Below are 12,088 nucleotides of genomic sequence, written 5' to 3' on the forward strand. Positions count from 1 at the left end.
TTCCCTGGAACAAAGCCAAGCTTCTTAATGCTTCTTGGAAATGGCTTTGGGGGACTTTGATAATCAAGGCTGCTTTTTTAGGAGCTACTTGGTACAAAAATGCCTTTTGGAAATGGTCCTTCTGGTGAGGGCAGGTTGGGACTGGGCAGGGAGTAGGAATGGAGCTGGGTGTGGAGACACCAGTCTGCAGTCCTTGAGGGTCTGCAGTGAGGTGCTGAGCTCAGGGTCCTTCCAGGTACACATGGAGCTGAGTGAGTGAGGTGGCACAATGGCCTTGGGCTGTGCCAGCCCGAGTCTCTGCCCTCAGCTGCACAGGTGTGAGGGCTTTGGGCAGCACATCCCCCCCTCCTGTGCACACCCCTTGGTCCTTGATCCTGCAGAGCTACACAGAAGTGAATCAAAAGTATCACCCTGAACAAGGTGATGGTGCCATTGGTTTGTGACAGCTTCAATATATTATTATATTCAACTGGGGAAAATTGGAAATGAGAAGAAACTAATGGTGATGAGGGGGAAAGAAGAATAGTCTGGAAAAAGTGTTGGGAAAAGGGGGGAAAACATCTTTCTGACTTATATCCTAGAGTTTGCTCTTAACAGAATAAAGAAGTAAAAATGCATCTCTTAATTGCCAGTGTTCAGGGACCCTCCCCTGCCAAAAAAAGAAGGGAAAGAAGCTAGAGGCAGAAATGAAAAGTGCCAAGGTTGTGAGCAGAGTGGGAAGTAGGGAGTAGAAATGGAACTGGAAAGTACTCTCATAGCTTATTTTTTCAGCTTTCTGAGCTTCAAATAATCAGCATTAATTGGCCTGGATTGTATGTTCACGAGATGTATTTAAAAAAAGTGTTGAAAAAGTATATGAAGTATTACTCCAGTCATTTGTAAATTAATTCTGATCGAGTAGCTGTTGTAGTCTGAAGCCATCTGCTTGTTTAACTGTACCACAATGTGAGTGATGTAGGACAACCAGAAAGGGTTTTCAGACACACAAATGTCCTGTAGGTGTCAGCACTTCTCTTGCTATTTTCCTGATCTGCAGCAACAGAAGCAGCAGGAAAAAACAGCGGATTTTTCTTTTTTGGTTGGTTGTTTTTTTAAAATTAAGAGTATTCAAGTGGATATTCTTTGCTAGTGACCACTATTGAAGCAATGTTTTATATAATTAACAGGAACTAACAGGCAGAGCTCTCCTTACTGGATAAAGAGGCTTCAGAAAATTGACTTGGTTAAAATGCTACTTGCAGAATATCATATAGCTGTTTATAAAACTGTCTAAATGATAAGACTAAGCCTTTGGTAAATATTGAAACAAATGACATTCACCAGTTGTAATGTGCTCTGCCATATGTGACAGCATCTCTGAGGTCAAGCATTAGCTCCAGGTTGGCAGAGTTCTGACTTCTGAAGCAGTCCTGAACATGGAATGAGACACAGGACTTACATGCTTCTGGTTCACATTCATGTTTGTTCATCTGCTGTAAATCCAACGAGGGCAGGCTTACACCAGCCCAGCCTCCCTGGAGCCCAGCTCTGAAGGGTGACTCAGCAGTGAGTACCTGTGTGTGACTCAAGTGTCTGAGCACCATGGGGAACTTGGGTCTGAGACACCTGGGAAGCAGCAGGAGAAACATGGTTTAGCCCAGTGCTGTTTACAGAAGATTTATTTTATAATCATGGTTGGGAGGATGGAAGAGTTAATTTAAATCATCTTTTTAATGCATAGGAAGAAAATAGGCATGGAGCACCCTCTCTCTTGGACTTGGCATTCTCAGCAGCCTGGCAAGTCTGATGATATTAGCATAGCCATTTGATTCAGAAAGAGATTTGGGATTTGTGTTTAGAAGACTGCTGAAGTTCAGTTTTGTAGCATTCCATGCTTTTCTTGCTCTACATTGAGCCTAGTTAGCAATTTCTCTAGGTTGTCTCCAGGTTCTATTTCTGACCTCATGAATTATTAAATAGCTCTTTTCCCTGACACTTGTTTCCAAGGCAGTCCAAGAAAGTATTAATAGCTGAATTTGCATATGGATGTTTCTAAAGATTTTGTTGGCTCAGATTCTTCATTAACCCAACGCTTCTTGCCCTCTTCCTAGAGAGCTGATGTCACAACTATGCAGAATATGTTCTGAGAGGACTGAGGGGATGTCAGTGGCAAAACTGAAGGTTTATCCATGATAGCACATGTGATAATATTTCAGAAGGGGAATTATCCTGCATTCTCATCTCTAATCTTCAGCACAGATGCATCTGAGATCCATCATTGAACAGATGGCAGGATCTGTAATTCAAGCATTCAGTGCACTTGTCTCCAGGATGCCTGTACAGGAGGTGAAGGTGCCATGAGCTGTGAGTGAAGCCAGATAAAACAGAGCCAGTTCCTCTGGACAAGATGGTCTGGAGATTATCTTTTCACTTGAGTTTATGCAATAATGAATAAAAAAATAATGAATTTATAAATAATAAATAATGAATTTATCTCTGTCAAGCCTGCAGATTGAGTTGGTGAAGCCAGCAGCTCCTGAGGAGGTCACTAAAGCTGTTTTCAGTGAGGTGAGTTGGGCAAAGGCAACCAGCCCTGTGCAAAGCCAGCAGCATTGAAGAGCTTGGTCTTGGCTACAAAATAAACCCATGAGGCTGCATAAATACATGAAGTGCCCAAGCCAACTTTTACAAACAATTCTGCACAGAAAATGTTGATTGGCTAAAAGGGAAGAACTACTTGTGCCTGAGATGCCTGGATGTGTGCAATGGATCTTTTTGATTGATGATCATCCACTGATGATCAGACTTAGTCCCTGCTCTGAATCAGGTGTGCCATTTCTCTGAAGTAATATCATCTTTTTTGCTGTAACTATTATAATTCATATAAATAGCTGCATATTATGGAATAAAACTCTGAAGCCAGAAATTAGAAAAAAAATCAGCATGCCACACAGGAGAATTGTCTATAGTCCTGGCTCTGAGTCGGGCAGAATAGCTGCTTTGTTTATCAAGGGGAAAATCAAGCTGCTGCTTTCTTAGGATGCAGAAAAAACTGTTACTTTTTTAATAACTGATTTTTAACTCCCAGCCAGTAGGACCAGTGTGCTGCTGATACTGGAAGAGCACCAATTGCTGCCTGATACGGCTTTAAAATGTTGCAAACAGCAGGCAAGACTTCTCCAGTCCTACAGAGAGCAGCCTTGCATTTAAAAAATAAGACTATTCTCGTATAAAAATGTTGTTGTGACTGAGTCTCCTAGGGTAAAAGTCAAGAGCAGCTATCCAGGAGCTCCTGGTTTTCAGAAAAATACTTTTTTTTTCTCTCAACACAACTTCTGCCTTCATATCTCTCTATTCATGACTGAATCTCCATCTGCAGAGAGCAGATGAGCTTGGTGCAGAAGTTTAAACTTCTGACTGCAGCTCCTGGCCTGGCTTTTCTTTTTCTTTTCCTTCACCTTTACAAGTGCCCCAGGGGTGAGGTGGCCCCTGCTGTGTGTGTGCCTGCAGCAGAGGTCCCTCAGTGCCCCCAGGACCCTGGCAGGGGGTGGTGGGCTGTGCCTGGCAGCCTGAGCTGTGTCCCCTCCTGGCCAAATGCCCTCTGCCAGGAATGACAAGTCCATGGTGTTCAGAGTCCAGCTGCCAGCAGCTGTGTGTGCCTGTCCCCCCTGGTGGGGGGAACACCATCACTCCCTTTGTGCTTAAAAGGGACCCCTGGACCGTGTCAGCAGTGTCCAACCCCTTTGGACCATCCCAGAACAAGATTCACAGGGCTGGATTCCTGCTGCCTGGGGCTTGGCTGGCTCACAAACCCAAGCTGGGGCCACAGCCTGATGGATTGCCTGAAGTAATTTGCAGACAGGTCTTCCCTGGTTATGCTTTGGTTTTTTTGTGGGCTAACAGCCAGGTAGTATTTTGTGGGAGAAAGGAAGGAGAGAGATGGGAAGAAATGATTCTTAGTGCAAGGATCTTATTAGGAAAAAAACCCAAGAATTTTTAATACTCCTAATAGATTTCCATTTGCTTGAGTAGAGAACAGCTCAGGTGGATTTCTTAAAATATTTAGATGATAAGTGTAATTTGATTAAATGCTATGTGGTCTGCTGAAGCTTTGCCATGATGGAAAAAATCTCCCCTTCTGAGATCAATTAGTCTGTGCTGAGATCAATTAGCAGCCCTGGTGAGATGATTCAAGAAAAGAAGCCTAACTCTGGGGTACCTCTGGGCTCTTAGCAGGGTTGCAGGAAAGGAAGCATAGAAATGGAATAGATTAGAATAGATAGGTACAATGCAACTGAGGAGACCCACAGGAACTGTATTGCTGCTGCTGCTGCTGCTGCTGCTGCTGCTGCTGCTGCTGCTGCTGCTGCTGCTGCTGCTGCATTCTGTGCTGGGACTGTAGGACCAGCACTGCTTTTGCAGATGTTTCCACTGCATTTCATCTGTCCCAGCTGTCAAACCCATGACTTGCTCTGTGTTGGCATTCCAGCACATAGCATTTTTTGGGAAGGACTTTTCCCCACAGCAGAGCTGTGCTGTCTGTCAGCTGAGGCTCCTGCCTGTGCCTCACTTCTCCCCTCCCTGTCCCACTCACAGGGCCTTTACCATGCTTGACAAGAGGAGATGGAGAGCAAATGTGTCCCAAACTGCTCCTGAGCACCTTGGGGTCCTGTGGCCTTAGAAAGGTCTGTGCAGGACCCATGGCTGGAAGGGACAGCTGGTCACTGGGCAGCTGTGGCCACTGGGGTGTTCAATAAGCAGCAGAGAGGACTCACAGAAGTGTAGTGTCTCTGTAAGAAGTGGTGTCTCCCAAAGGTGTGCACTGAGAGCAGAGGCTTTCAGAGCTTGTGTAGCCATCACATTTGAAAAGATTGCTCTGTGAACTAAAAAAATTAAAAGATTGATGTGTCAGAAGCCTTGCAAAGCATCAGAAGGAGGGCTATATGCATGGAAAAAATGCAGCAAGCTTATTTTTAATTCTGTGAACCCTTTTTAATTGTTGTATTTGCATCCCTGAAATAAATCTTTCCAATCATAATCACTACAAAGCTTTAATTTTTCTGGAGCAGGAAATTAAGTGGCATCTCAGGAAAAGGGAAATTATTCTTGAAAGAGAAGACATCATTCTGAAATAGGGTTATTTTTAAGCTGGGATTAGGTGTCCCCATGGGGTGTTACACTGCCATACCTGAGACACTGGTCACTCTACTGGAGCATTGCTTGCCCCTTCCTCTGTCCTCATGTCTTCTTACAGGTTTCAAATGCTCAAATTTTGCTTTGTCATACATTATGGTCCCTAAGGTTTAAAAGTGGAGCTAAATTAATAGCAATCTTCAAACTGCCTATCCAACTTTACAAGCAAATGAAGGGAAAAATTACAGAAAATGTTCAAGTGCTTCAAAGAAATCATCAGATAAGCTTACCTGTCAAGGGTATTTTTAATCTCATACATGTCTGGTAAAGCCAGGGTCAGGCTTGGCTTAGGAAAAAAATAAAAAAAGATTTTGCAGAACCAGGCTCCTACTTCCAAACTAGCTTGGACTTTTGCAGATAAACACATTGAAATGTACTGACATATGGGATACAACCACCTCTTCCTGTCTCCCATCCTGTGTTCCTCAGTAAATGTCTGCCCCAGGGAGCTCTGCAGGGGTTGGACACCCTGCAATTCACTCACTGTGCAGGCTGCTCCCTGGAGACCCCTCTCTATGCAGAGACTGGCCCAGCTCAGCTGATCCCATCCTGATTTAAGGGATCATTAAGAATGAGGCTTCAGCTTCTGGGCTCACCTGGTTGTGAGTCAAAGCAACAGAGAGCCTGAAATGGAAACCATCCAGAGGCTGGAGGCAATGGCTTCATGGATAGCGTGGTCACAGGTGGCTTTAGGGGCTGAGATGGGCAAGGGTTGAGATGTAGCATGTTTGTGTTCCTGTTCCTGTGGGCTTGTCTCTTAAAAAATGTTTAAAAGAGGAGGGAGTGAATGGTGTATGACACTGAAGTAATACTGGAGATCATGTCCCATATGCATGGAAAAAATGCAGCAAGCTTATTTTTAATTCTGTGAACCCTTTTTAATTGTTGTATTTGCATCTCTGAAATAAATCTTTCCAATCATAATCACTACAAAGCTTTAATTTTTTCTGGAGCAGGAAATTGAGTGGGACTATTTACTTGGGAATATTTCCTGGGGGTTTTGGCTTTTTCTAGCAGCTCCAGTGAGCCAGTTTGATGTCTTCACTTCTCTGACACCCAACACATGCACGCAACAGCAGGGGGATGGAAAGGTTTCCTCTTGGGTTTCATTGAACTCCCAGAGGAATTTGTGTATCCCCATCCTGAGCATGGTTGTGGTATATATTTAAAATGTTCACTGTGAGGATATATATCTGTCATCTCCTTGCCATGATCCTTTAACCAGATACCCAATGGTCTCCTGGCTTCAAAAGTCAGTCCCAGGAAAGTGCTTTCTTGAATTATCTGGCACTATAAAGCAATTATAGCCTTAGCACATTTTACCTTGACAAAATGGTCAAAATGTGCATTTGGGAAACATTGTGCAATTTTAGCCTGCCCTGATGTGGATGACTGGCACTGGTGTTTTATACTGGGGGTGAATTAGATTTCTTTGCTGACTTATTGCCCTGCAGAAAAATGAAAATGTCCCCAGAGTGGATTTACTTTTTCATGCAGTGGGTAAGGGGAGGTTATGGAAACCTTTGGAAACATTAGCCTGGAGAAAAGGAGACTCAGAGGTGACCTTATCACTCTCTACAATTTCCTGAAACACAGATGTATTCAGGTGGGGATTGGTCTTTTTCTCCAGGCAGCACTGACAGAACCAGAGGACACCGTCTTAAGCTGTGCCAAGGGAAATATAGGTTGGATATTAGGAAAATATTTTTTACAGAAAGAGTGATAAAGTTCTGGAATGGTCTGCCTGGGGAGATGGTGGAGTCACCATCCCTGGATGTGTTTAAAAAGACTGGATGGGGCACTTGGTGCCAGGGTTTAGTTGAGGTGTTAGGGCTGGGATGGACTCAGTGATCTTGAAGGTTTCTTCCAGCCAGTGATTCTGTTAGGGACAGCCAGCCTGTGACTGCAGTGATGTTGCATCCTGTTGTTGAGCTGCTCTTGTGCTGCCTGACTGATGAGCCATCCCAGCCCTTTGCAGGTGCTTCCTGCAGTGCTCTCTGTGTCCCTGCACACCCCAGTTCTGACTGAAGAAGGGAATGCAGCAGTCTTGGTGCTCGAGCTGCCTTTCCTTACCCTCATTTTTCTGCATCTCTATCATGTTAAGGGTGAGCTGCAGTGGCATGAAAGAAAAGAATCAAATAGTTGGCTTTGGATATTTAGAAATTGGAGGAGTTGGTTAATGTCTGTCCCTGGGATGTCCCCAGTCTCACATGTACAGAGCAGGAAGCACGCTCTGGAATTTCATAGCACTGCCTGTAGCTTTCTGTGCCCAGCCCTGATCCAGATGCTAACATTTCTGCAGGTAATGAGTACAGGCACCAGGATCCCAGCAGGCTTTTTATCTCCTTCTCCAAACACATCTAAATTCCCATGTAATTATGAAGCCATCATGCTAATTACAGCTGGGGGAAAAGCTTGTCCCTATCTGCCAACAGTTCCTCTGCATTGCTGAGGCACAGGTCAGGCTTGGGAGGAAATAATTTCACTGTATTTAGTCACATTAGCAGTTCTAGGCTTTATTATTGCTCCAGCACAGACATCCTCTGTTAACTCATTGTACTGGTGTGTGTCACACCTGGCTTGGGGCCTCAGGGCTCACTGAGGCTGAGAGAGGCTGTCTGTGATGTGGGGAGCAGGCTCAGCACAGGGATTACAGTTTGGAGGGAAGGAAAGGATACTTAAACCAAACGAAAATGGATGAAGGTCTTCTGTGGTTTGGGATATCTTATTAATATTTAGAAATAGAGCTTCTAGCTCCAAAAGTTACAGAACAATGTTGTCTATCAAGTAATTTTGCTGCAGGCTTATCTTTGCTCTAAGTGAAACAGAAGACAATGACTGTGACTTCATTGGGCCTTTTTATTTTTAAATAAAAATAGGCCACCAATCACTTTGCTGCAAGCAATATATACATTCTTATTAATAATTTTAAAAAATTCTTCACCCATGAAGGTGGCATTTTTAAGGAGTTATAACAAGGTCAGAGAGATCTTCCAGCTGGTAGTGTGATGTTTGCATGGTACCTGCAGAACAGAGAATTGCTGTTCTAGAATTGAAGGAGACCTTTTCCCCTCGACTTACCCCTTCCCTGGGCTGCTGCCAGAGCTCTTGCCAGGCCTTGGGTCAGCAGGAGCTCAGCTGTGGGTGAATGGAGGGAGAGGAGCCAGGAGGTGCTCAAGCTTTGCCCTGCCTCTGTGCTGGGCTGTGTCTGAAAAGCACCAAGCCTCAAAGGAATGAATTTGCTGTAGATATGCAGACTTGGCTGTACTTTTAACTTAATTTGTCCAGAAAGCTGCTGGAAGGTTGTTCTGCATCCTGCATGGCAGACACAGCCTTGCCTTAAGTGTGAAGAGCTCCCATGTAACGTTGCCTGCTGCTACTGAAACCTGGGAATGTCGTGGATAGTTCTGGAAAGCTGGTAGGGAAGCTGTGAGTGGATCTGTGCAGTGTGTGCATGCAGTGCCACATGTGTGTTCCTTTCTTCTGTGCCTTCCTTCCCTTCCCTGATGTGTTCCCCTCCAAGTGCCTCAGGAGGAAATGCTCTCAGGTGGGTCTGTGTGTGAAATGCAGAAAAGCCTCTGACCTTATCACCCTGCCAGAGACCCTCTCAAGGGATCCATGTTCTCTGTTTCTGTCTGGTGCTGTTAAGGGAGAGATCTCAAGTATACAAATTCACAGCAAAAAATCACCTTTGTCCCACTTGATAAGCTGATTAAAACTCCTACACTGAAATGCAAAGAAAAAAAGAGGTGTTAACGAATAGAGCTAATTAAAATTTGGTTGGAGCTAATTAAATCTAAATCTGGTAACACTGTGGAAAAAAGTACAACTTTCTGTTCTAGGTACTGCCTCATTTCAAAGCAGATGATTCTCATGAAGTGACTAAAATTGTCCAAAGTTGTCATTGTTCCACACATTATCAGACATGCAGCATTTGCATGTCCAGCCAGCATCAATCTTCCCAAGCTGAAAAAAAGTTTAAAATATTTTAAAAAACCCTTTATGTTCAGGGATTTTTGTCTTTGACTGTAAATTCAGCAGTATATGCTCACATCATGGGCAGCAAGTAGGTTTTCTAAAACACAAAGATGAGAGTCAAGCATAGTTACACGGCTCCAGGAGGAAACACCAAAGTCCTTTTCATCTGTGGCATAATTAAATTATGCTGCAAGACAACTTTCTGAAATTTTCAGCAATAAAAAGCAGTTAATTGTATTGCAAATGGCAAAGACTATAAAACATCAATTCACAGTCCAGATCCTTCTTTTCTTAACTTCAAAGAACACAAATTATTTTAAGAAAAGGAGAACTGACTTTTGAAGGTAACCTTTTCTTCCCCTCATTCCTCAGAACTTTCTCTCACAAATTCTTTAAATACTTTGCACAGTCAATTAAAATTGTTATTATAACAATTTATTATGATTCAGCAGCAAAATACACAAGTGGGCCTTTGACCAAGTGGGCCTGTAGTGGCATGAAACGTGGCATTATGATTGGAAGAACGAGAGAAATTTTGCAAATATGTCTGTGTGATATTCCTAAAATGGCAGGTTAACCCTTTGAGCTTTTGAATGGAAGCACTCAGGAAGGCAGCAAGGAGATTACCAAAACTGGCCCGGGGCTGTCCAGGATGAAGAGCTGAATGCTCAAAGCACAAAGCAGATCTGGAACACTTGTCTGAACATGGGACTGAGGCTACATTGATGAACAGTATTTTGTCATTGCATTTTGAAGTTTACCACAGTGTCTGCAGCTGTCAGCTGGCATTTTGCTGTCATATTTAATATTTACTTTTTACCATAATTTTTTAACTTCCTTGTGTGATTTGGTGAACCAGCTGCCCTGCACTCAACTTGATATTTTTATCAGACCATCCTGGTGGGAGACTAATGGGAAATAAAACTCAACCCAAATATGTATGAAGCATAGTCATACTATAGCAATTTATATCTTTAAAAGCTATTAGACTGTTGCAGACAGGGACTTAATATGGCTTGTATGTTTATTTTATGCACAGGACCATTAACTGGTATTAGCTGTTTTAGAAGCTCTGGATGGAGTTGCTCCTCTGAGAAGGTAATGCAGAAAGGATTGGGGGGTTTAGTATCTGCCTGCTAAAAGAGTTTTGTTTAAGTGACTGTCTTCCCTGGCACTTAATCCCTGCCTAACACCTGCTGGATGCTGGTGTTGTAGTTCTCAACAAAGCATTCAGGATTTGTAGAGGGTGCTGGGATTTCTGTAAATGGATTTCAGTTATCTGTTCTGAAGAGGTTGAAAAGGCACTGAGTTAGACTCTGGAAGAGCTGTTCTTAGTTTTGCAGATCATTTGAGTGTGACGCTCAGTTTTTCCAAAAAGGAAGGTACCTGAGATGCATATTAATAGAATAATGCAGTTTTTGTATTTTCAACAAAGAAAATTTAAAATGTCAAAAATCCAAATAATAAAGTTAGACACAAACTTTTCAATCTTTAGAAATTTATTGATATGTGATTGCAAACTATGTTTTCTTATGTGTTTGAAGCAGATACTCGGTGCTGAAAACCCAGAAATATGTTTGTGAGCCTGAGTTGCAGTCGATGGTCTGTTGACAACAGTGACACTTTTATATTTGCTGCCCCTGAGTGCTGAGGTGAGAAAGGCCATTTTCAGGTTTTCTGTGTGTATTTAACTACATGCACGTGGTGTCTTGAGTGGTGATGTGGGAAGGAAATCCACCACGATGGCTCTGCTAAAACCTGCCCGCCAGGTGAGCTGAGGCTGTGCTGTGCTGCCACTGAGAGCTCAGCCCTGGGAAACTGCACCTAAAACATCCCCACCCTGGGCTGCCAGGCTGATTCAGGGTGTTTCATGCCATGGCCAGAGAGGAAAGCATGCAGCTTCCCAGGTCTCAGGTGCCATCAGCAGGGAGGTGTTGTTCCAGATTGCAAGGAAAGATGTATTCTATTACCATCTGGATGGCACTTGTCTTCTGTCAGGTGGGCAGTTTTCCTTTCCTTTCACAATCACTCCTCCCTTGGCAGGGGACATCTGCTGATAACAGGCTATTGAATGTCACTGCATGACTGGCAAGAACTGTAACATCCCATCAGTGACATGCTCTGCCCAGAGGGAGGAGCCAAGCATTCCTACCCAGATATAATCTGGAGATTCTGGAATACCAACACAACTTCTCCACTGGATTTCCCAGAGGAACAGCAGCTGCCTCTTCTTCCACTGGATCATCAGAGGAAGATTACACCCTTTTCTACAGGACCTCCTGCTCCAGCAGAACCACACCTGACACTCCAGGAGGACTGCAGCCACTTTTCCAGCTGGACTGCTGCCAACACCCTGACCCACAGGGTGTCAGCTTGTGTTCTGACTCTGACAGGGTTGTTTTAGTTTACTGCATTGTTTATTTTATCCTTTTATTTTCTTCCCTATTGAAAAACTGTTATTTCCTGCTCCCATAATTTTTGTTGCCTGAGAGCCCCTTAATTTAAAATTTATAGCAATTCAGAGGGGTGGGGGTTCATTTTCTCCATGTCAGGGGAGGCTCCTGCCTTCCTTAGCAGGCACCTGTCATTCCAAACCAAGAGAGGTGTAGGGGATGGCAGGGTGGGTGTCTGGCAGGGAGCAGAGGAAGCTGCCAGGAGACTTACCTACTGGGATAGGGATCCTGCTGGGATTTCTCTTCCCCTGTACAGGCAGGGACTGAGACTGCTCCTCTGTGAGATAAAATGTCCTGTTTGGGGTATTCCCCCAGGGGGATGCCACATGCTCTTTTCTGGCTCTTGTTTTGGGCTCAGTTCAGCCCTCACCTGCCACAAACAGCAGCAAATCTGCAGTGAGCCTGGGCTGCTGCCTGCCTTGGGCAAAGCCAGGGGGGAACCAACTTCTCTGGTGGGTTTTGGAGCAAAGCACAGAGATATTTTA

Source organism: Serinus canaria, chromosome 2 (genome assembly GCF_022539315.1).
Source record: "Serinus canaria isolate serCan28SL12 chromosome 2, serCan2020, whole genome shotgun sequence".
NCBI lineage: Eukaryota > Metazoa > Chordata > Aves > Passeriformes > Fringillidae > Serinus > Serinus canaria.